The sequence below is a fragment of the Etheostoma cragini genome, chromosome 20, assembly GCF_013103735.1.
Source record: "Etheostoma cragini isolate CJK2018 chromosome 20, CSU_Ecrag_1.0, whole genome shotgun sequence".
Classification (NCBI taxonomy): domain Eukaryota; kingdom Metazoa; phylum Chordata; class Actinopteri; order Perciformes; family Percidae; genus Etheostoma; species Etheostoma cragini.
In genome coordinates this window covers 12772409-12796618 of record NC_048426.1, presented here as the reverse complement: position 1 = coordinate 12796618, position 24210 = coordinate 12772409, and the positions used below count along the sequence as shown (strand labels likewise).

Sequence of the window (24210 nt, the reverse complement as noted above, 5' to 3'; positions counted from 1 at the left end):
GAAAGGGGGATGGCGTTCTCCTTTACCTTTTTAAGGTAAGCTAGGTTAGCCTCCTTGTGTTCCTTTCTCAAATGAAGACTACTTTCAAATCCGTGCGATGTTTCCCTGTAATAAACTGTCAACATATTTTACCATCTTACACTGCAAGACACTTGCTTTTATCTGACACAGTAATAATCAAATAGGACTCTGCAGCTTTATTCTGACTTCCGGTACCGCCATGAGGCCAGCCCAGGGGCACGGACTGTTTGTTGTGTTCAATTTGACATGAAATGTCGGAATTTCTGGGTTCCCGGTCGGAAACTATACATGTCAACGGGAAATGTCAAGGTCGGAAAGATATAACGTTATTTTGCTATGAAAGACATTGACAAAGACGAAACCCAAGGACACCTACTCGATAATTTTTACCTGTAAACATAGAGGCCTCAATGAAGAGAAGGGAGAGTATTGCAGCGCTTGGGAGCACTTTAAAACTTATTTTATACAGTCTGTTGAAAAGTCACAGAAGAAAGCATTTGGCTCGTAAAATTAAATGAGAACTAGAGTCATTAAAAATAAAAAATATATACTGTAAGTATATATATTTTTTAATTTAGTTAATTTTAAAATTTAATTGTGAACAGGGTGAATTGAGATTGTGATTGTGTGTGACTGTGTGTGTGTGTGTGTGTGTGTGTGTGGCTGTGGGAGCCCAGGTGGAGAGTATTTCGTAGTGTGGGGAGCTGTGACCCTTGCCTGCAGGGGCCTGGGCTAAGGATGACAGAGGTATGCAGGGTTAGAGCTGGAACCCCCTAGAAAACAAATGCACAGACACATTCTGTACTTAACACATTTAAACATTAAAAAACACAAGAGCAAACTGTCCTTAACAACAGTCACAGACACCTTTCCACTTGAGTATGCAAATCCAGTATGATGCATTTATACACACGCAGAGTCAATGTTTTAGTCCATCTTTGTGCATCATACATGAGCTCACTGCACATTAACATCTGCAACAACTGAACAGTGAAACATTGCCATGTAATGTACGAGTGAGTAAGAGAGGGAGGAAGGATATGGCAGCTCAAGTGTTTCTCGTTATAGTTAAAATTATGCAAAAGCACTCGAGAAGCATGAAAGATCAAAGATAAAGGCCATAGGGTATGCACATTAAGAGTTATAACGAGAGCCCTTAGCTGTACACTGTTTAATTATTGAAACCAGAAACATCTTAGATATTTTTAAGAGCCTCTAATAATGTAGTTTGAAAAGAAACACCACGCTGAAGACAAAAACTGGAGAGAAGACAAAGAAAACACCTTTTAATTTGCTGAAAAGTGCGTGATAGTTTGTTCAGAAGATGAGTGTGTTGGTTTTTTACTGTGGAGCAGTTGTCATTTATGCCCCAAGAGAGAGAGAACTTTCTACCAACGAGGCCAAATGAGCCAAAGTTATTGCAGGAAAAACAATGTTAATATGGCCTCTAGTGCACAGTTCAATTATTTCAAGTACTTATAATTACCAAGCGGGATTAGCAGTCACAGGGCAACTCTCAGCCCCACTGTCACTCGGGTTTGTCATCACTAGTTTAAGAGTGTCTGATCACAATGCTAGTGCATTAAACATTTGATCACACACACGTTGTGGTATGACCACTGTGGTTGACTGTTTGTTGTGATCGGGAACGTATCGTCAACTCTAGTTACATGTTCACATTGAGGACATTATGTGCAAATTGTTTGTGTTTTTCATTATAAATTGCTGCATGCTATAAAGCCCTATTTTACGTTCATCACATAAGTCAGTAATTCCTTGTGGGTTTCTAATAGAGTATTGTTTTCTCCCTTGTTTATTATTATTATTTTTTTCATTTCAATTATTTCTATTGCAATTGAAAAAAAACTCCAAACTAAGTATTCAAAGCGTTCCTAATTGGGGAAGAAAACATTTTCAAAGTGCACACTGGGAGGAATATTACTGTGTTAGAATTCTTGTAAATGGCTCTGGGGAACATGTCCAGGGCACTGCTTTAAATATAAGAAAGCATCCTTAAGTTCCATGATAGCCTCTCAGTAACAGCAGGGTCACGTCTTGCTCCCTGGCTTTGAAAGCTGATAAGAATTTCATGCATTTTGGCCATTAAGGGAGAGCCAGCTTGAGGGGCCAAACATCTCTGTGACCGAACGCAGAGGGAGGAAAAGGGGGCTAAGGGCCACATTAATCCATGTCAACTCAGGCCAAATTATTTATCACCTTGTGCAAACAAACGGTGTCCTGGACAGCCTGTCGAAGGGGGAGGAGGGGGGTGTGCGTTTGGTCCGTGAGGGCTGCCAGCGACGCAGCAGCCTGACCCCCATCACTCTTCCTCTTATCTCGCCTGCTCGGCCCTCTCCTCATTACTCCTCAGACACAGGCACTGGGCCCTAGTGACCATACGCAGAGCTGCATATGGAGGTAGGAGAATAAGAGAGCTGTTGAACGGGTCCTAAGTCTTCATTTTAGAATTCTATGAATAGTGTTTTTTTTTCCTATTTAAAGCTCTCATCTGTGCTCCAATGATTGTGCAAAGGATCTTAGAGGAATCGGCAAATTTGTGAGTGAGCATGCACTTGTCTCTTCGTTTAAGTCTATGCGTTGTGTTTGTGTGTTTATGAGTAGCATGTGGAGAGGAGGGGGAAGGGGGGGTTGCATCTGGACTCTGGGAAGCGGGCTGATCAGCCTCTCTCACCCACAGTCTGGCCAAGCCAGCCTAGGAGTTTCAATCAATAACCAGTCCCTGTATTTGCCCCGAGCAAGCTGTTTGAAAAGTCAGAGTAGCATGAAACGGCCATTATTAAATTACTGGGACGGACACATTTAGAAGGCCATTGCATTAAGAGAGCAAGCTCTCCCAATTAGTGGATCAGCACATTAATAGCCCTGGATGAGAACACCATCTGATCAGAGATTAGACACACACGCACAATCTATTGACCTATTTTACTGGGGCACTGAAAGCTACATATAGCATTTGTAAAGTATAACACTAATTCATGTCCTTTAACCAGAATGAATGGTTGAAGTGTATTGTCTGTATTTATGCATGATTCATATTTGGACTTACCAAAGCCCCATTACTTTACTGCAATTATTCTCTGCACATTGTGCTGATTCAAACCTCATCCATTTTGCGAGTAGTAAAGCTGTATTATACACAAGAGATTGTTGTGAGATAAACATTTTCCCTCGGTCTACTATTACTCCGAGTTTGTTCTTCAGAGGAAAAATAGGAGCTGCTTTACTTCCTCGGGTGCACGGCAAAGACCATGGCATCGCTTTAAAATGAGATTGAAAAGGCCCGCTGCTGTGAATACCTTTTTTTTTTGTGTGTCTAATTGAGTAATAACAGTCACTCCGAGCTCGGTGACCCGCTTTAGTTAAGAAAATATTAAGAGTATATTCAATCTCAAAGGATAAAAAAAGAATACAACATGGGGAACTCAACTCCATTACTATGTGCACTTATTTCTACAGGAGGATCGGTTTAAGCTTCATAATCTGCTTATACCAACACACCTCCAAGTGAGTGGAGTCAGTGTTTCCCCCATCACAACGTGTGCATTTTATACAAGCCTGCCCTGGCTTGGCACATCATTGTCTTCAGAGCCCTGGGCATATTTTTAGTGCTTTTGTGAGTGATGTTTTGAATATGAATTATTTACCCCAGAGAGACACGGCGCTGGATGCTAGCCCTTGTTTTTTAAGAGCACCTTGTTTGCTCCTAATTTTACAGCCGGTCAGGCAGAAGTACAGCAGCTAACCTGCAGGTCAGCCTGACAGCTGGGAATTGCCATTTCCCCCTGCTCTTTCAGTGTTGCTGCAGTGCCTGTGAGCATACAGACTGAGGCTGAGTACATGTAGGCAGAGGTTATGGTGTACCTGAACTGCAGAGGATGCCAGGATCATTATTTCACTCATTTCAGGGTGGTGTCCACCTCCAGCCCCCTCCTTCTCAACCCCACCACCACTATCACATATCACTATCGACCACACAAACCCTTCCCCACCTTTACACTGTGAAGTTTTGCTTTCTTACTCACCCTAAGGCAGGAATGTTTTCAACAGGCCATGGTAACTGCGTGCATGTATTTGTTAAACACTCCTATATTCACCCACACAGATGCAGGCGCAGCATCCAGTTTCACTTGTTAACCCTTGACCTTTTGGAATGGACTACTCAATATATCACAGTTGTACTATGCGAAGATATCAGGCATTATACTGTACAAAAGGTTATTATGCACTTTTGTGTCTTAGTAGGAAGTTGAAGATGCTATATGGATGTTTTACATAATGTACATTATTTAGTTATTTTGCTGGTGGATGTAAACATAATGTGTTATGACAGTTAATAGATCCCACAAAGCCTTTTTTATGCTGCATTATTTATTTGTTAATGAGTTTTTTTTCAGTTTATCTGAGTCCAGCCAGGCCATACAATTTAAAAAACATTGAGGCAAAGCATCACAAGCCCCAAGAGGCCACCAGTGTTTTGACTTAAAGAGTCTTGCTTCTGAATGTTCCCGTCAAAACTTTTAAAGCTTGAATTTCCAGTCAGCAAAATTGGCCAAGCGAGGCAGAAATGTATCTGCAAAGTGATAAAATATTGAGTCCGTTTTGATTATGAACTCACCCTTACCTCTATTACCCTCCTGTGACCTGGCTGAGATATTGATGAAGTAAGATTCTTTGTATTCACATTTGGCTTGTCTTCTGTATTTTTGGTTTTCAACAAAGAATTTGGGCGTCATTTAAAAGGAGCTTTCCAGTCTTGTTAGCTGGCTAAACTCAACCAACAATTTGCTCTCTCTCCGCTTGGATGCAGACCTCACACTTCCAACCCGTTTGGTTTGTAAAATTGAAAACCACAACTGGCTAAAATAATAATTTTGAAGTATTTTAGTACTATGGTCAAACAGAACTGGGGAGCATGTATGCCCCCACCGTACTATCCTACTGATTCAATCGCCAGAAATCTGATTGGCCAACATCACCTTAAGGCCATTGAGGCTCTGCTGGTATCTCTAATACCGGCATGTTTCTCCCCTCAGTTTCCTTCCCAACATCCTTCTCTGCTCATCAACAGCACACTTGCAAGAACAGACAGCAGATTAGATACCAGCAAAAAAGCTGCCTGCTGTTGGCCCACATGGAAGTGTCCCAGATCTGGCGGTGAAGGGAGGGAGTTGTGGAAGCCTGCTGCCGGGCCCAGGGCCAAGGTTTGATCCCCAGTCGACTGGCGTTCTTCCAGCCCAGAGGAACGAGTGTTCTGCTGCAGAGCAAAGCATGGGGCTCGCACCCCCCACCATCACCACCATCACCACCATCCCCCAGAGAATGATAGATGCTCTGTCCGCTCCCTGCAGCAGGGAGAAAGCATTAGACATCTGTATAATTGACTGAGGATGAGAGAAAACAGGAAAAAAGAGGGGAAAAGAGAGAGAAGCAGGGAGACAGATTGCGTGCGTGCGTGCGTGCGTGAGTGTGTGCGTGCTTGCACTTGAGTTAGACATCGGGCACCAAGTGTGTGTTTTAGCTGCTTCGTCTGTGTGTAAGAAAACAAAAAGAGACATATTACACAGACAGAAAAACATGAGAAAAAAGGGTGAAAAGGAAGAACAGAGTGGCGAAAACTGAGAGAAGGTAGATGGGGGGGGGGGCAGAGGGAGAGGTAGAGGGCTGGCACCGATGAGGCTGGCTCTCACTCAACAGGACAACCTTTCACACACATTACACATGTCCTCTCCAATCCCCTCACAGGACCAGCACTGGAGCTACTCTGTCGAAACCGGCCTACACTTCTGACTGATGAAACTACCGGTATTTCATGGTGTGGTGCAGTCTGGCAAAAGACTATTAATGTGATCCAAAATCTCTCAGCAACAGAATTATTCCAAGGGTTTAACATTAGGGCTTACCCTCACAATAGGGCAAGGGTTGGCATATGATCGAAGGGGGTAATCTCGTTGGGAAGAAAAGACCAGGATTTCTGAACAGCGACAAGAAAGAATTTCCCATCCTTTTGTCTCGAATATAAGCACATCCAAAGAGATGACTAAAAGGGGCCAACATGCCACTGACAAACAACCAAATCTGTTCAAGCAAAGTCTGTTAGATTATACAATCACTGTGCTAAACACTGACAAGAGCAACTTGATACATCCCCATCGTGTCTGAAAGTTACACCAAATGGCCCCATTTAAAGAACAAGTACTGGCCAGTGTCCACATATCAAAGCTACCCAACAAAAGCGAGATTGAAAGCTGGTGCACACGACTTTCCAGGGAAAATAACACAATTATAAGAGTACACAGACTTCTTCATTATTAATGGAGTTGCTTTTTAACTGCCTGACTGAAAAGACCTCTCAATAATTTATCACCATGGAGACGCATGTCAAGTCACTGTGCTTGGACACTTCATGAATATCAAATAAATATGCAAAACAAAAGGGGTATACATCATTAAGCACACTTTTAAAAACGGCTTTACTGAGGTTTGTAATAAGTCGGGGATCCTTGATTGTTCTCTGCTCCATGACATCAATCACAATCCTCCAATTTGATCTCGCTTTGGAGGAACATTTTTGATGAAGCCACTATACCACAATGACTGTGCCACTTGGTCTATAATGATCAGTTTGAGGGGAACAGGAGGAGTGGGAGCAACGTAGCTGTTACATTATACTTTAATGATGATCCTCGATCAGTTATTAACGAGACAACGTTTCTCATTAGTAAATTGAAAAACTCACAAAATGGAATCCCATGCTCCTCCTGACTTTGTGACTTTGGATTTATTCAAAGCATTAGAAGAAGATGAACTCGAGATGAGGCAGCTGAGTGATACTCTGTCTTTATCACCGCCAACACATTGAACATGTAGTGTCCTGGAGTGACAGTATGTGTCATTAACATGGGAGCAACGGTAATGTGCGAGTACCAAACGGCAAATTACTCGTTATTTAATTTTACTATAGTTTAACGTGTCTGACGAAGCTGAGGTTGAAATTATAGTTTTAAACGTAGCAGTATTATTTTTTCATTTTCATTTCATTCATTTTAATGCTATAAGCAAGAATGAATGGGTTGTATGGTGCAAAGGTTTAACCATTGTTGAGTTTCATATTATTTATGATATATTACTGAAAATCATCCTACCATCTATCACACCCAGTACTCTTTCCTATTTCACCCCTCTATCTCAAATCAAATTCTTACTTTGATTACCTTCGCCCGCCCAACCACCTGCCCCCTTCTCACCTTCTCCAGTCTATGGCTTGTGACCTTCCTCCTTTCCTCACCCATCTCATCAACATCTCCTTCTCAACTGCCTGTTTCCCGGACGCCCTCAAAGAGGCAAGAGTTACCCCAATTCTCAAAAAACCATCACTCAACTCCCCTGAGGTAAATAACTACAGATCCGGCTCCCTTCTTCCATTTTTATCCAAAACTCTAGAGCGTGCCATTTATAATCAACTCCCTACTTATCTCAAACCAGAACAACCTTCTCAGTGTGTCTCAGGCTCTGCACTCTCTTTGCCGACATGATCTTACCTGACAGACTGAACCTACCGGATAACTTGAAGAGGCTCGACCTCAGAACCTTGCCCACTCAAAAGTGGGGTTCATCAGGGATCAGTCCTTGGTCCCGTCTTCTGTTTTCTGTACACCAACTTTCTCAGGTCTGTCATTAACTCACATGGCTTTTCTTATCACAGTTACGCAGGTGACACCCAACTAAATCTCTCCTTTCCGGAGTCTGAAACTCAAGTAGCAACACATATCTTGGCCTGTCTGACTGACATTTCTTCTTGGATGTCCACACACCAGATGAAACCATCACAACCATTTTTCTTCCAGGGAAGGGGTCTCCTACCCAAGACCTAACTATAACAATTGACAACTCTGTGGTTCTTCCCACCCAGACTGCTAGAAACTTGGCTGTGACACTTGATGACTAACTCTCCTTCACTGCCAACATTGCTGCAACTATCCGGTTGTGTAGATACATGCTGCATAACATCAGAAGGATATGTCAGGCTTTAGTCATCTCATGTCTAGACTACTTGAAACTCCCTCATGATTGGCCTGCCTGCATGTGCCATCCGGACCCTGCACCTCATTCAGAATGGAGCTGCTTGACTTGCCTTCACACTCCCCAGGTTCTCTCACACTACACTTCTCCGCTCTTTTTACTGGTTAAAAATTGCTGCCTGCATCCGCTTCAAGAAACCAGTACTTGCATACAGGGCCATGAAGGGATCAGCCTCAGCATACATCCAGGACATGGTCAAACCCTATACACCAACCCAGCCACTCCACTCTGCATCAGCAAAGCTGCTTGCTGCCCCCTCACAGCTAGGGATAACTGGTTGCTGTCCTGGCTCCTAAATGGTGGAATGGAGTCCCTATTTACATTAGGATGGCTGAAAGCCTATGCCTCTTCCACCAAATGCTAAAAAAACACATCTCTTCTAACTACACCTCGGATTAACATAAAAAAATATATTTATTATATATATTTCTTGAAGCTGCACTTTCATATGGCTTGTCTGGAGTTTGCACCTTCAGGGTTGAAAACACTTAAATGGAAGTTGCTTTATTACCGCACTCTGCAGTTCCACCCAGCTCTGTGGAGTTTTAGCATCTTTTGGCTTTTACGGTGCGCAGCTTTATGTCTTTGATTCAGTCTCACTCCTCTTAAGTTCAGACTTATTTCCAGACGCAGCAGCCAGTGGTTTTCAGCACAAAAAGCTATGATAAACAGAATATGCTACCTAGCCAACATCAAGCAACATACAATGTTGGTAACTAGCTGGTAAAGAGAACTAAAAGTGGAGCAAATATTGGACAGACAGAACAGGGCCAGGAACAAGATTCCAAACTAATGCAAATGTCCCATGTTTGCAAAAAAAAACGTACAGATAATGTCAATGTTGTACAGCTTGTTGTTGCTTGCAAACGCATCTACAAATCCAGGTACAAATCTTTTTAATTTTCTAAAAAGATGATTTACCACCATTTCAGGTCATACAATGCCACACTTTGTAACAATTTCAGAACAGCAAAGAGTGCTCCAAACCAGTGATAAGATAGTACTAGAAATTCGACAACAAAAGTTTAAATGCTGTTAATAAGCAGATTTTATGCAGCCTTGGTAGTCTGACAGCATGTTATGGAGCAGATAGCTGTCATGTTGCCTTTTCAGTAAATGTCATGCAAATGACGGGCTCTCCCAGAAGAACGTTACCACTCATTCGGTTTGCTGCTTGATTTAGTTCTTTCAGTTGCGCATAACACGGCACACATAACTGTCTCGTCTTCCTTCACTCTGTCTCACATTCTCCATCCCTCTCTCTCTGTAATGACAATGGCAGTAAGTTGAACATAGCAATGCCGCACTGACTTGTAACTTAATGCACCACATTTAAACAAAGGAACTGAGTGGAATTCTCCAGTTTCAAGACAAATTTATTTTCATTTCCTCCCCATTTGTGTAAAAACACTTCATCCGTGAATGCCATGATTGAGAGGATGGCATGTGAACATTACATGAAAAGCTACACCCTGCGTTGTGCATGCATTTTCATGTGTATCTGTTTATTCTCTGTAGATGAAATTCATGTTTATGGATGCACAACACACCCTTTTAACTCAGTCAGGTCAGAGTTGAGGGTTACTGTATCGGTGTGTGTTTTCCTGCATAAGTGTGTGTATGCATGTTTATCAGAGAATAGAAAATGTGGGGCCTGTTTGTGGGGTCTCGAAGCAGGCAGGTGAGAGTCATGCTGGGTGTTCTTTCGGTTCAGTGCTAATGGAGTTCAATCCAGATCTCTCCTGTAGTAAATAACATACTGCTTACTATAGACTCAATCTGTATGCACTGCATACTGCCTACTGAATTAACGATTACATATGCTATCACCGGCAGACTGTTTACACCAAGTAAAAACTAGGAATACTTCTTTTCTGCATCACATGACTGGATCGATCACGTAAGTGGTCCGAGCTACCGTTGAACAAAGAATGCTTATCACCGATGTAAATCAATATTACCTTCTCCACTCATTTTAACATGTTCCAGTAATATTTTGAGGCAAATATTTTAGTGTTAAATATTTTTTTTCCTGTACATTATATATGCGACTGTACGTTCAAGTCACTTGTCACCATTCGTAATTATTTTATCCAACAATTAATTATTTAAACCGTCTGACTCACAGTCTGCCATTGGACAGCCTGGAGAGCCGCAACACATTTTGCAGCAGTTGAGTACGTCAATTAAGCTCTCGCACATTCTCAGAAATTCATGCTAATGTGTGTTATTATGAGCATGCTGGTCAGTTAGGACACGCACGGGATACATTGACTTTCACCAAAATCGTAACATCGTAAGTTCTCTTTCAGGCTCTATTGGAGTTAACTGATTAAATACAACTTATGACAAAAACTATTTGTTAACTTTTTTCATAAGTAAAACGAGACTAGAACCAAATAAAAAGTAAACAATTAAACTGCAATGAAAGGAATTACATTTCTTTTCAATGGACATGGAATGACACAAATCAAGATTTGAGCATGGAATTGCAGCTTGCGGCTTTATTAGCAGATGTTTTTGTATTGGTCATATGCTTTTCTCAAATTGCCGTGATCTGGACTGAGCTAAATATCATGCTGAATTGAAAATAAATGTTTTGGACAAATTGGTTGTAGGCATTTTAAACAAATTGCACTCTCTGTCAAATTGTTAAAAAGCTTGCAGGATATGTTCCATAACAACGTTGGACCACATGTGTGAAATTACTAATATTTTTTTCTCATTTTAATGCTTTTATCAACATGGAAATTGAACCGGCTTGCTTTGTGAAAATGTTTTGTTTTTTTATTGAAAAGAACATTGTTATATAGTTTACTGTAGTGTTCAATTTCACACGTAGTATTCTTACTTGGAGCAAATAATCTCTCACACAGTGTAACACTGTCCCTCAATAAAAGAGTGAAAAAGAAATACTTTGACAAGGGGGAAGGAGAATTCACATCAGCTGTGTGCTTGGCCATCAGGTGGTATTTCAGGCTTGACGTGCTGCGATGATAGCTCATTTCACTACAACAAAACACACAGATCACTTTGGTCTTGTCCATAGAACCATTCGGAAACTTTTAAAAAGCAAACTTTCCGTTCAGAATTATATTGGCATCCATTTCGTTGTCTTGCGCTTGCCATCCACTCAAAACGTAACATTACTACTCTTTGGCTGACTAGCAAGCCCAAACAAGTGTGTGGCGTGCCTGTTGTTTTGTTTCTAGTCTAGCTAGATCCGGTGTGGTGTTGTAGTTTTCTAACGTTACTAGTTGTTGCAACAGCATGTAAAAAAAACTACAAAGTTTGCTAGGCCAAAAAGAATGTTTATTTTGCTACAAAAAAGTGAATCCGTTCAAATTAGCTTGCATTAACGTCGTTAATAATGCGTTTAACTGACAACACTAATATTTTTGTCAAAAGACACTATATCAAAATCGGGCGACAAAATAAACACTGAATTCAATACTATACTTATATTGTTTAACTCAGTGTCAATAAAACAAGATAAATAATTGCAAAAATAGCAATAGGATGATTTCATATGGGAATAAAAAATGTCACTTCTAGTAAAAGTGAATGTGCTGAGGTAGAAACGTTTGTCTTCTTTATTATGAATGAGGATATGAAAAGGACATTGTCAGTGATCCCACATCAGCACTTCCCCTGTGAAACTCAATACTCCACTTGATAAATGTCTGCCATTGTCTTTTCGTGTAATTGTGCTACATAAGCTCACCTCTGTTGAAAGCGGTGGGTTGGCTGCTCTCTTCAAAACATGTGAGATAAAAAAATGCCTCCAAAAAGCACGTGCCTCCAAAAAGCCTGTTCAGCACAAACAGGGTGGAACAGGAGGACCTTGTCACCAAACTACGAGTCCAAAATAGGATTTGCATCATCTGGGAGGTGACAGCATTGACAGTGCTGTACATACAGTGTGAAAAATGCCCCATATGGGCTGTTGTGACCACTGTGTAGTGGCTGACAATAAACACCTCACTTTGTTCATGCGCGTAGCCATAAGACCACTCCTTCAATTTGTTACCCCTTCTTTGCTCTCTCTGCCCTTTCCACTTCTCTCTCTGTGTTCCTTTCTTCTGTTACTGTTCACCCATAAACAGAGCAGTCACTTCATACATCATCTGCCCCTGTGGAACCCAGAGGTACTCGGCTCCTGGTGTTGCATCTAAGAGAGCCTGCTTCCATGAACTGACATTTTTGAGGGATAACAGCTCATTCGTGTCTCGTGAGCTCAGCGGTTCTCTGACAATTTGCAGTTCTTCTTCTACTTATTTTAAAATTGCGACTTGCAACCAGATAAGAAGAAGCTGCATACTGTACATCTGTACAAAAAAAAAGCAGACAAAAAAACGTTGTCTTCAAAATAAAAGCAATGATGTTGTATTCCATTAATGATGTAGGCTATACTTATTTACGTTGGATTGCTAAATTCCCATTGACCTTATGCAGGCCAGTTAGGGCCACCCAAAGGGCCGGATGTGGCCCGGGGGCCGTACAATGCCCAGGGCTGCTCAAGAATGTCCAGAAATGGATCACGATATTAATGTCCTGTCGTCAGGACTGATCCCATGATCTAAGGCTGTTCCTGGTTTCTTCAAGAGAAACATGGTGCACCCGGCAGAGAAGAAGAAGGATTCAAAGTGCTATGATCTTAAAATTTCTCACCTTCTCTCTCACTTATTCTGTCAATAGGTTCATGGTGAAGTGGGGCATATGATTATAATTTGACTCCTCTTTCCCTCTATTTTTTATGTCTCTGTCTCAGTCCATTGCATCCTCTCTCTAACTCATACCACACACATCCTATTTCCCTCAACAGATGTACCATTTCATCAGATGAAGACCAAGCTACATGGGATCCATTTAATTTGCAGCAATATTAATGGAATTGAGGTCAGATCTGCAAGGCTCAACTCACTCCACCATCCAGGTCATAATGAGCAGCGGCTAATCAACCTCATCCATTTACTCAAAGATGAAAAAAGCATCACATGCACAGCAAAATGTCTCTACAGTGCCATCCACTATTATATACACAGCAGTACTCACTTGTGAATGCTCAATTTTACAAATGGCATCATATGGTGAATACGCGAGTGGCTGCCACATCCATGTTTACACGTGTGACTAAAGAGTATGTTAAAGCACGGTGGCCCCTGATGAAATTAACTTAACTTAGATGGATAATGCGATGCAGTCTCATCTTAACCACAGCAAATAAGCTACATCTCTTTATCCTGGGTAATAATCTATCACCTTGCAATTACTGTATGCATGTCCTGGTTCTAATAATATTTCAGCATGTAAATGTTTTTCCAGGAACTGAAGCAGAACAAATGCATTGAAGCACAAATTGTTTTTTTCTAGTTAATGGGTATATATTTCCTATTAGACGTAGAAAACAAGTCCCTGCACTTTATAACTTGCTGAACAAAAGCCATACACAGATGTATTTATCACCAGCTGTGGCGAACAGTATAAAATGGAGCCTAGTTCTTTAAAAGGGGAAGAAAAGTGTCTACCGAACTTTTTACCATACACAGCCCATTTGCTATTCTTGACATGAAATAGAGTTGGCCTCTCTGAGGGATTGGGGGTCTGTTTTTTGCTGATTCCACTCTGGTGGTGAGAGAGTGCAAGGTGGGCTGGCGCTGCTGAGGGAGCCAGAGGTCCAGGGAGTGTCGAGCCACCAGTCACTGTTGGATGTTAATGTACTGAATAACAATCTAAACCGATCTGTCATTGACACCTGTAACCAGAACGCGGTGCTGAATGACTAACGACTTGAATACATTAATTGGATGAGAAAGGCAAAAAAAAAATAGAAACTTACAGTGATTATTAATAACAAAGCATGTGCTTTTAAGTTCCCGAGGAATTCAGATGGCGGGCATAGATACTGTAGAAGCACGCCGTGGCAAGTTCCACTGTCTTGGTTTTCTCCAGAGAATCAAAGACTTTGGAATTAAAAAACGCCTCACACTCGCTGGAAACACTCTATGAAAGGTTTATGAGATACAATCCCTAAAGGGCCTTAAACAATGACAAACTCATCCTAACTACTGCACATTCTTTAGTTTGGGGAAAAAAGTAACTAGACCACAGTCAACCAACAATAATGCTCTATTTTCTCTATTCTATTTTTCTCTTTTCCCTCGTTTTCTTTCCTCGCTGCATCCGCTACAGGAAAAAAAGAGAAAAAGCTAGCATTATTCGAATCCACACCAACTGAACAGAGATTACACATAAGGCAGCTTGAAGTGACTAATAAAAAAGTGATAAATTGATTCACAGATGTGGCTGAATGAGTGAAGTGGCACCACATTCCTCCAGAGCTGCGTGCGTGCGTACGTGCGTGCGTTAACTTCAATCTCCAGCATGGCAGCACAATCCTAGTTTTTCGGTCTTGCATTGGGCAGCAGCCTTACCTCCAGAGACACTGTCCCTATGGAAGTCCATCAACAGAACATGGTCAGCAGAGCAGAATATGTGTGTGTGTGTGTGTGTGTGTGTGTGTGTGTGTGTGTGTGTGTGTGTGTGAGAGAGAGAAGAAGTGCGTGCTTGGGTGTGTGTATGTGTGTGTGCCGAACAGGGACACTTATTCACTATTGCATTGCAGTTTCATCATCCATTGCACAGGTTTGATAGGCAGTTCCTCTTATTAGAAAACCTGGAGGGGGCGAGCCAATGTTAAAATGAAACCCTCTTTATCAAATTGTGATGAAGTGCCTGAAGTGAACACAAGGTTAACTAAATTGCATATCCCTTCTGTTGAAATCTTTACACTCCACTATAACCTCGGAAGTTTAAGACACAGGGGTTTTTGTAGTACAAACGAGAGGAGCGAGATGTTTCTCTACCTTAAATCACTGCGAAATGTGTCTCACTTGTTAGAATTGCAGCTTGGTTCTAGCCGGGGGCTGAGATGAGGAGTCTGATGTATTTCTGGGGCTCCAGCATCACACCAGAGCTGCTGTGTGCTCTCTCCACCGCACCTTGACAGTGACTTTGTGTGACAGCAGATATAATGTGATTTCTCCTGTCCCCGGGGTCCGAGGTTGATGATGGAGACTTCTGGGCTCTGCTTTGCTCGCCGGCGACAGCAATGACAGAAAGAAAAATGCTTGAGCGTGATGATCAGTGGCATTTTTCACACGGCTTAGAGATCCCTCAGTCTGTGCCCTGTTGCCCATGCTTCACTGACAAAGAAATTAGGTCCCTATGTTCAGACTAAAATTTCCTGGTCTGCGTTTCTCTCAGCTTGGGCACGTTCACATTAGCTCACTGGCACACGCTCATTGGATTTCGGCTTCCAGGTAACTTTTTTTAAACCAAAAAACAATTGTATTGTATTTCATTCAGTATGTTTTTTGTTTGTTTAACAATATTGTCATGAGTTTAGAGCAACTGGATGACGGGGATACTTAGGACGTCACTTCTACTGTAAGTGTGTCACATCAGGTAAAGCTGTGGTTTGTCATACCTGCAGGCTGTATAGGCCTCTGCTGTCTCTGCAGCTTATGGGCAAAAACAAAGCTAACTACTTCTGTCTGTATTTTGTCGAGGCAAGTGTAGCTGCAGCTACTGCTGAAAGGATTGGTTATCCAATCGATTGGTCAATCCACAGCTTTTTTGATAATCGATTAATCGTGCAAGTCATTAGGTCATTTATCAAGCAAAAGGGATAAGCATTGGCCGGTTCTAGCTCTAGTTCTGGATTATCGATTGGACAAAACAAGCAATGTGTGGATGTCTTTTCTGACATTTTACAGAGAAACAAACACAAATAGCTCAGATTTTTTTTTTAAATCTGTGAGATTCAGCGTTTTCCCAACTGTTGGGATGAGGAATAGTTCCTTTAACACAACTTTTGGCATGGAAATTTGGAATAGGAAATACTCACTTTTACTTCAGGAGTTACATGACAAGATTGAAACCATTCCCGTCTGTACAGTAAAACTGCCACCAGCCGGTTAGTTCAGCCAAAGGGCCAAGGAACAGTCCAGCATACAGCTCTTAATAAAGCAAACCAGATTTTGCCTTGTTTGTCACATCTTCCACTCTTTTCTGTCCACCCTTTGTTCACATTCACCACACACACATACCAATAGCAACAACAAAAAGTAACCTGGGTGTCTTTCACCCTAATAACCCCCTGGGTATTGTACAAATGCAGCTCCAGTCATTGTTACAGGCTCCAGTCAACATTTAGACGGTCACACTCACTGGTTGATGAAACACTAAATCCCAGCTTCCTTCCTTCCTCCTGGCGTTTTATTCCATCTAAATAATGCAGCCACGAGGAGTCATTGGGGGGATCCATTATAGAGAGACTGATATAGAATGCTGGGATGCACGATCAGACACTCTTATCACTTTCACAGAGCATGTTATAGTGCAGCGGGGGGAACTTTGTATTGTCATGTCTCTCCTAAGTGCTTAACCCTTTGGTTGATATTATAGTGATATGCAACCTGAACGGTTTGGGATATACTTTAGAATTTCCCCATCTACAATAGATGCAGATGATGTACATGATGAGACTTGGGTATGTGCTCTTGGAGCTTGGTTAAAGGACATTTCAGGGTCCAGGTGAAATGAAAGTGTCCTTACTATGAAAAAAAAAAATGTGTTATTTTGTATCTCTGGTGCTTCTGCACGCTTACAAACTTGGGGGAAAAAAAACTATCCATGCTGTTTTGAGAAGAGCTGGCTCATCTTTGTTTTGCCATTGATAACGAGCTAGCATGCTAGCGCTAGGTGGTAGCATACTAGCGCTAGCATGCTAGCTCGTTATCAATGGCAAAACATTGCTACAACACACACTAGTTCACCATAATCTACAAAAGATACCTTGTTCTGCAGGGATTCCACAAGTGTGCCCTCGTTTAGAAGAAGTCCCAGCAAAAAACAACAAAAAAGATAGTAAAGAATGAGATGTCTTACTCTGTAGCCAAAAAAGAGACCTAAACACACAGGGTGAAAAGATCAGCTGCAGCAATGTGTGGTACAAAAAAAATATGGAGTATTTTGAAAACGAAACCATGTAAACCTATTCTGGTACGAAAATGAACATAATGTGGGTGCTTTAAGTGAACAACTATAGCCGTCATGGTTAGTGAAAGAAGGTACGCACCAGCCACACACAAAAAAATCATTGAGAGTTGGTTCAGAGGCAAAGAGGGCATTGGTGAAAAAATGACATAAGCTTGAAAGCATTGAAGACGCCAACCTTGCCAGATACTTTCATGTCTATTCACTTTATTCTCAGCAGTTTCTCTGCTATATATACTCTATTGAAGAGCAAATGAGCTTGACAGTGTTCCATCATGTTGTCACAAGAGGGAGAGAAAGAGTGTGCGGTTTTGCACGCATGTTCACAGGTGGAGTCTACTATGCTTTTTCTCCTTCCCACTAATCTGCCAGTCATGTAATGAAGTCTGGGGCTTAAGTGTGGGAGAGAGCAGGCGTCATCCATTAGTCTCATCCATTTCCATTAATGTTCACGGATTACTTATTATTCCCTGATTGATAAACACTCGGCAAGCGTGTCCTCATAGCAGCCTCAATAAGGACAGCTTCATTAATGATTAGTATTAAGACTATTAATATCCCTGTTACTGGCAAGCACACCCAGCAGTAGCTCGACCTATATTATTATTGCAAGTGTTGAGTCTTGTGTTTGCGAAAGATGAATAAATATGGGTGCATTACTCACTGACATCAGCCTCTACTTTTAAGGTAATGATTTTATAAACAATTCACATTACCTTGGTATTTGGACAACCTCGAGCAAAAACAAGTAATCCAATTAGCAAACTGAGTCAGGTACTATTGATTTCAGAAAAACATTACCCAATCAATTTTGGAGAGGTAATGAAATTCCTTTACTTTGTGTACCAAAACAGTATGAGAGAGAGAGAGAGAGAGAGAGAGAGAGAGAGAGAGAGAGAGAGAGTGTGAGTGAGTGAGTGAGTGAGCGAGTGTGTGTGTGTATACACCTGCATGTGTGTGTTTGTGCTACTCAAAAGCTCAGGACATAATTTAGGCATGCCTCTCAGACCACACCCTAATGGGGTGCAGAGGTTTCCCACCACACCCACACCAACATTGTAATTTATTTAGAATGAATTTTATAACAGTTCAACATATTTAACCCAACATAATAATAAATAATACTTGCTCTACTGTTTCAATTCAAACCTCTGCAGTGGCAGTCGGTGAAACAATGTCACACACAAATTGTCACACGTGTCCTCAACACCGCATGTCTTAAATATTCATGTTAGACAGGACTTGAACTCCTGCCACTGTAACTCTTAGTTGGATTATATATTGGACACAATTAGATTCTAGTGGAGTGGTATAAATAGCCTGGGGATGTTTGCATGAATTACACCATGCCGGAAACTATTGTAATGCATTGTGTTGCAGTGTTCACATTTTGGATGCGCAAATCTCCCTGGTCTCATGACACTAATCCCTAGCATAGTAAATTCTATGTTGTCTCTTTTTACACCATGCCCGAGGTTGTTTTCTTTTCAATAATCTCGTAGGCAAATATAACTTGATTAGACTCCAAAAAAATTCCAAGGGTGGAACTATTGATTGTATGCTAATGGAATTAATCTAAGGCACAATTGTGTTGGCCATATTTCCTGGTATTTATTTCTTTTGGTCCTTTAAATCAGCAGCTTTCACACATGCACACACTTAGGCACACACTCCAATCCAATTATATAGATAAATAGGCTAATCATGCCACAAAATTTTAATATGAGGTCGGGCAGGGTGATAAGCATAATCATTCACAGTGCCAAATTTACAGCACAATTTTAGATAAGAGAGCTGGGGCGAGGGCAAACTGAACAGATAAATAGTTCCATATTAGGCATTAACATATGGATCATAGGGGGGGGACAGATAATGGGGGAGACATTTCATTAATGGAAATAAACATTCGATTAAAAAGACTTTTCCATTTACTTCACTTCCCATAATTCATGGCAATGGGATGCGCCCCACTGTCCAAACATTATACCAGCCCTTTGTAGAGGGCGACAAATGTTTCTTGTTGAAAAGCATCTTTCCTGCATTCAAGAATATGCAGGGCTCGACATTAAGACTTGTCCGCTTGTCCGGGACAAGTGGAATTTTATTTAGAGCAAGTGGAAGAGAAATGTACTCGCCCCAATGGACATGTTAAAACTCAAACTAAATAAAATGTTATACCTGGCGGCAGCGGGTCAGCGGACCGCTAACGTTAGACCTGGCCGCTGTTCAGTTCATTCTCCAGAAGTGATGCAGCGTCAAAGCACAATGGAACCAGCAATCCAGTCAGTCGGAATTAGATGGCAAACCTTAGCTTGCTAATTCTGCCTTAACGTTACCCCGCTGCCACATCATTCTCAGAAAAGGAGCCTGATACAGATGTCCCTCATGTTGAAAGCAATACGCTTTGTGTGGATAAAGCATGAAGATATTGTGACGTATTTAGGGACTGGCTCTCTGCCTCGTAGTGTTACTTCTCCACTGCTCGTTTGTCCGTCCGTTATTGTAAAACCTCAGCTCTGCGTCTTGCTGGATTACATATCAGCTAATAATCAACTGTAAAGTAGCAACACCTTTAAAAGGATCCATTGGTAAATCAGCCTCTGCTGGGTAAAAAGTGAAATTGTGGAAGAAAAAAAAAAGTTAACACCAACATTTAGTGGCAACATCCTTTGTTATGTTTACAAAATTATTTTAGATGTAGTATAATTTAAAGGTCAAGTCACCACTACCTCTGGTGATGCTTAAAGGGGAAATCTATTCTTCGGATACATTTGTTTCTACTGAACTATAATAATGTTGATAGTGTATGGATGCTTTCAACGGGTTGTTTAAATTCTGCATTAGCAAAACACTACATTTTTTTATAAAAATGAAAAATCTTTACTTGGACATGTGACTTTTGTGCATGGACAAGTGAAACACAAATGTACTTGTCCAAAGGACAAGTGCCTCAAAAAGTTAATGTTAAGCCCTGATATGCAATGTTGAGGAATAGGGCTTTTTGGAATTTCATATTAAACACATTAACACAATCAATAGGTTACAGACATGTTGCAGGGTCCATTTACTATATTTTAGCAGCAGTGCTAACGCTTTTGAAGCTGTGATCATCCTTTTTGATACAGGATTTCTATCATAACCTCTATTTATTAAGGTGGACATTTGAAGTACTGACTCCAAACTTACCTAATCACACACAGGAATAGCAGGTATTGTATGTTCTGTGAACATGTGAGGTATCTTTTCCTATGTGTTTATAGCTTTCCGCTGACAGTCTCATCACAACAACCTATTGGCTCCTACATAACTCAAACATCTTGCTTGACTAAAGAAAATTATTCTCATAAATGCTCTATTTGGCCTATTTCCTCCTCACAGGGATGTGTTTATTTCTTTGATTTTTTTTATAATCAATGATACATTTCCCTTTGAGGGAGCTAACTGTGAAATCTTGTGACCGAGCACATCTGTTTAGCTGAAGGCAAGACAGACACTACAGAGCATGTTTAGCGTGTGTGTGCGTGCATGCGTGCGTGCATGCGTGCGTGCATGCGTGCGTGCGTGTGTCTAGGTTTGAAGGAGGAAATGTGGGTCAATGGAAATGTTGTTCTGTAGACCTCCGTGGAGGACAGAGAGTTTAGGACTTCACTTTAATTGGCAAGAGATTTTAGTCATGTGACTTAAAACATTTCTCTCACACACATACACATACAAACACACACACAACACACACTAAAGTGTACACCCAATTTCCTGGCTGAAAAGGGAAATCCTCCCCAACTCCACATGATTGTCTGCTTAGACTAAACACAGCACAGCACGACTGTCTTAGCAGCGACAGCCAGGAAGAAACCTTGACTGTGCCCTTCTTGCTTAGATGAAACCACTATGAACCACTTCCAGCCGAGATCCTTGAACTCATTGCACCACGTACAACGGCCCAGGTTTTATGTGCAACTTTACAGCAACTGATTTTTAATTACACAATAATAATGAATGAATAATGATTGTTATTGTTATTACGTGCGGTGGAAAAAAGTCCATTTTATAGTCGTATAATGGCTGGTATAAGAATGAAATGAAAGGTGCCATTTTGAAATATGCCACTCCTTGACAAGCGGTATATCTTACGCAATCGAGTGCTCCTGATCACATAGACCTCAGCGATGCCTCAGCCATTAAAGAGCTAATTTCATTATACTTCCCCAGTGACAGTTTAAGTGCCAAAGTCACCTCTATTGATGGTGCTTTCTCTCGTGAAACTGACTAATGATCAATAACAAAACAATGTCTCTAGAATGGCAAAATACTTTAATAACACAGGGCAAAGTATATCTTAAATGTGAAACACCTCAAAAGTAACACAACCTTAATCAACAATCCACTAACACAACCATTAAAGAGTTAAATCCAATATCTCCAAGAGCACTTAGACGGCGAATTTAATCGGTACGTAATGATGCTGATCGATCAGCGATGTGTATTTGAAGGACAAGGACAAACATGTGTTTTTACATCGCTTTACTTATTGAGCGTCTTTGTCCAATCACATGCTGTGATTAAGTTTGACAGAAGTACAGCTTGAAGCATCCTGAACCATAAGCTCCATCAGTCAGACCGTTGCATGGTCACAGAATACCTGAGGAAAATATTATCCGGCTTCTGATGGTAATTCTTATTATGTCAACAAACCCCAGCTAGACCGTAGCCTGCTAAAAGGAAAATCTCAACCTCTGATACTGAGTTAAAGGCAAGTATTATTGCCCTGCATTTTTTTTAAATTCTGCATTAGTAAGATATGACTTCCTTTCATGTACTATTTAATTACCAGAATGAATTGAGGCTTCTTAGTTCATTATACAAGTCTACTCTGTAGTTGTTCTTGCACTGATGGTCAGCCAACCATTGAGATGATCTGATTGCTGCTGAAGTGTCTCTCTCCACTTGAAGAGATGGTGGCGTCTCAATCATGATTACTGAGAGGCATTGGTTAAGTTCCTTTGGATAAGACTGACTACTAGATGCTAGAGCAGGGCGATTTTGGAAAAAATCTAATATCACATTATTGTTGACCAAATACCTCAATATCGATATTGTAGGATTGACAATAGATAAAGATTTATTTCCATCATTTACACTTTCAAAATAAGAGAAAACAAAAAAATGGCGTCTGCAAAAGTTTGGGCACCCTGCAGAATTAATGCCTTGTACTGCCCCCTTTGGCAAGTATCACAGCTTGTAAACACTTCTTGAAGCCAGCCAAGGGTCCTTCAATTCTTGTTTAAGGTATATTCGCCCATTCTTCCTTACAAATGTCTTCCAGTTCTTTGAGATTTCAAGGCTGTCTGTCACGCACTGCTATTTTAAGGTCTATCCATAGATTTTCAATTATGTTGAGGTCAGGAGATTGTGAAGGCCATGGCAAATCCTTCAGTTTATGCCTCTTGATGTAATCCACCATGGATTTTGAGGTGTGATTAGGATTATTATCCATTTATAGAAGCCATCCTTTCTTTAACTTCAGCTTTTTCACAGATGGCATCAAGTTAGCGTCCAAAATTTGCTAAAGTTTTATTGAATCCGTTTTTCCTTCTACTTGTAAAATGTTCCCTGTGCCACTGGCTGCAATACAATCCCAAAGCATGATTGATTCACCCCCATGCTTAACAGTTGGACAGAGGTTCTTTTCATTCAATTCTGTGCCCTTTCTTCTCCAAACGTACCTTTGCTCATTCCGGCCAAAAAGTTCTATTTTAACCTCATCGGCCCGCAGAACTTGTTTCAGAAATGCATCAGGCTTGTCTATATGTTCATTTGCAAACTTCAAACGCTGATTTTTTATGGTGAGGACGTGGAAGAGGTTTTCTTCTGATGACTCTTCAATGAAGACCATATTTGTACAAGAATCTCTTTAAAGTGGAATGGTGTACCACAACTCCAGTGTCTGTCAGGTCTTTCTGGATGGATTGTACAGTCAAACGTGGATTCGGACTTGCTTTTCTCACAATCCTGTGAGCTGTTCTGTCTGATATTTTTCTTGGTCTTCCAGGTCTATGGTGCTGATTGTTGGGGCAAGGTCAGATGAGTCTGGGCATTTAGGGCTTTCCAGACGATGATTGAGAACAATCCATGACACTGTCAGGTCTCAGCTTTCCAAAGGGGGACGTACATGCTATAAACTCTGCAGGGTGCCCAAACTTTTGCAGACGCCATTTTTTAGTTTTCTGTTATTTTGAAAGTGTAATTGATGGAAATAAGATCTAACTTTTTGAGACATATTATACTAATGTCCAATCTGTCATTTGATGCCTTTTGGAGATTTTTTCCATCTTTTCTTGGCTTCTTTATGCACATTAATACATTTTTTTACCTGGGGTGCCAAACTTTCGAGCCCCAATGTAAAGTAAACAGAAATTCGGACATTGGTACAAAGTAAAGAAGAAATTCCATCTGAATTGGACACATGCACAAATATTAGGTTGGCCAGTGCAATCAGATCTGCAGCAGAGGTAGAGTGATGAACCTTTTTGCCCTTCTAACCTATTTTGTCAACGCCTCCTGCATTGCATTTTGGAATACTTACATTACTCTTGGTGGAGAAATCTATCCTCCCTAAATTATTGTTGAACATTGGTGCAAAATAGTAAGTATAGCAACAACGTAACATGCAGGGGTGACACCAGAAAGTTAGAGAGGATCTTTCCTACTAAGCTACACTGTGACTGTGCGAAACAAACACCTCAAACACCTTTATTTTAACAAATGACTCCATCAGATATGTAAAGCACATCACACCACAGTGTTTAAAGCTACAGTAAGAGATGTTAATCCAATACACGTATTGTTAAATTCAGTGATTATCACCTCACGGTCACCTAGCTCTCAATTTTTTGTGTGCACTGATCCGGTGTTAATACACAGGCCTTGTTGTGTAAATGGAAAACAAACAGAAAGGAGTGCAAGAGCCAGAAAACAATGCTACAGCCAATCGGCAACAGGCGCAATATTTGATGGTGGGGTGGGGGGGGG

The 24210-nt window shown here is 41.0% G+C and overlaps 1 long non-coding RNA gene across 2 annotated transcripts in view; it reads right to left on the bottom strand.

The window, feature by feature from the left end:
- LOC117936366 overlaps window positions 1–24210 on the bottom strand; it is a 57784-nt gene that overhangs the window by 18169 nt on the left and 15405 nt on the right. The window contains exon 3 of one of the 2 annotated variants that reach the window (XR_004654927.1): window positions 4975–5384. The exons of the other annotated variant lie outside the window; for it this stretch is intronic. This is a non-coding gene — a long non-coding RNA (uncharacterized LOC117936366). Of the gene's footprint in view, window positions 1–4974; window positions 5385–24210 lie in introns of those variants that run through there. 2 annotated transcript variants of the gene reach the window in all.